Genomic DNA, 2,080 nt, shown 5'->3' with positions numbered 1-2,080 from the left:
CTGTGAGGCGAGAACCACCACATTCACTCCTGGTCCATTCCTGAGGGATGGAGGAGAACTCAGTGAGGTGAACGGGGCTCGGCACCCTGCCCTATGCCATGCACCCTTGCTCCTGCCTGACCCGTGTGCTCGTCGTCCCTCCCTCCTGGGAGATCAACCCCTGCCCCAAACACCTGGATTCTCTCAGCTTGAGCGTGTGTGCCTGGGGCCAGGGCAGTTGGCACGCAGCACACTGGGGTCCAGATGGGCCTGGCCACCATCCCTCCACCATCATCCATCATCTATCATCATTCACCCATCTATCCATCCATCATCCATTCATTCAACCTGTTTATACAGCCCCCACTGAGAGCCAGGTGCTGTATGCAAAGCCTAGGCCCCCTTCATGAGCTCACATTACTAGCAGGGGTGAGGGGAGGCCCACAGGAGACATGCGTTGTGTCTGATGAGGAGGACCAGGAAGAGGCCAGGTGTGGCTATGGGGCAGAAGGGGTGACAGAGAAAACACACCTGGAAAGTGCTTTGCAAATGTCCCCGCCCTCAGGGGAATTTGGGTTTTGGAAGGTTGCTGCAGCTGACCCTAGGATGAAATGAGGGGACAGTCAGTGCAGTGTCACCTCGGGGGGACAGAGGTCTGGGCAAGGCAAGGGTGGGCGAGGTCTGCCTGAGAGGTTGGAGGAGGGCGTCCTAGGGCTTTAGGGGGGCTGGCAGGACCCTGCCCCTGGTCGAATGAGTCAGCACCGCCCCTGGCCTCTCGTGGGTCATTGAAGTTCCACTGGGACCCAGTGCTGATAGGTCCCCTCTGTCCCCTCCCAGGCCCGTCTCTCAGCCCCTACATGATTTCCCCCCAAACCAAACAGCCGGACTGGCCACCTAGCTGAAGTTCCCATCTTGAATTCCAATCCTGTTTCTGTCAAGAACTGGTTACCATGGAAATGTCCTTGGGACAGGGTGGAGTGGGAGGCAAGCGGAGGGGGCAGCCTTCCCGCAGGGGCCACTCCGCCTCAGCAGCAGCGTCTCTGGAGCTGGCGTGACCTTGGCTGGGCTGTGCATGGGGGGAGGGGTCTCCAGGACCCACTCCTCATCCTCCCCCCACCCGTGGTCCCCTTCAGAGGACAGCGTCCTGCCACAAAGGACGGAGACTCAGGGACGGAGGAGCCCGCGCTGCGGAGCTGGTCCCATTCGTCTGTGAGCCTGTGCATTAGAGTTCCTTTCCTTTCCTTCCCGGAGCAGCGGGAGCGGGGGCTCGCAGGGGCCTGGAGCGAGAGTCTAATTCAGAGCTGCTGCGCGGATACTAGGTTCCCGCAGCCACACGCTCAGGGGCGGGAACAGGTGGGGAGGGCGGGCCGTGCAAATTAACGAGTGAGACCCGATTAATCTGGCTGCGTCAGCAAATCCACAGGGAAAGCCAAACGAGGTTGGACAGATGTGTGTGAGTGTGAGCACGCTGCGCTCCGCCGTGCGCCGGGCCTGAGGGTGGCGCTGGCCCAGCCTGGCCCTGGGCCCCGGGAGACACCGGCCTGCTGGCCTCGCTGGGCTCTCTGGCTGAACTCATCTGTGCAAAGGGCCGTGGGAGCCACCATCTCAAGTGCTCAGCTGGCCAAAGGGGCAGGAAGCAAGGACTGCCTGTGAGTGGCCGCAGCCCCCGCCAAGGACACAGGGCCTCCTTCCCTCGTAGACGTGTGCCTGGCAGGTGATTCCAGCCCTGGCCCAGGCCAGGACGCCAGGCTGTGTCCGAGCCCTGGTCAGGGGTGGGGGCTGGGCCTGACCTCAGGAGTCCTCGGGCCAAAGTCTGAGGCCTCCTGCCTCAGAGCTGTCTGGACAGCGCTGTCTAACCTCAGGTCTCTGGCCTCGGCCCAGGCTGAATACTCTCAGGGTAAGTTGTCAGAATCTGGGACTTTGGCAAACCCCCCAGGCGATTCTCTGTGCCTGGCTGAGTGGATGTCCATGGTTTCCGGGGCTACATTCCTGTGTGCCCCTTCCTCCAGGAAGCCTTCGAGATTGGCCCAGCTCACCATGCTCCCCTCTCCCCTCTGACCGATATTCTCGGGAGCTCAAAACCCTAACGAGTCCCAGGGGA

Source organism: Pteropus vampyrus, unplaced genomic scaffold, assembly GCF_000151845.1.
Source record: "Pteropus vampyrus isolate Shadow unplaced genomic scaffold, Pvam_2.0 Scaffold239, whole genome shotgun sequence".
NCBI lineage: Eukaryota > Metazoa > Chordata > Mammalia > Chiroptera > Pteropodidae > Pteropus > Pteropus vampyrus.
Note: the sequence above shows the minus strand (reverse complement) of the source record.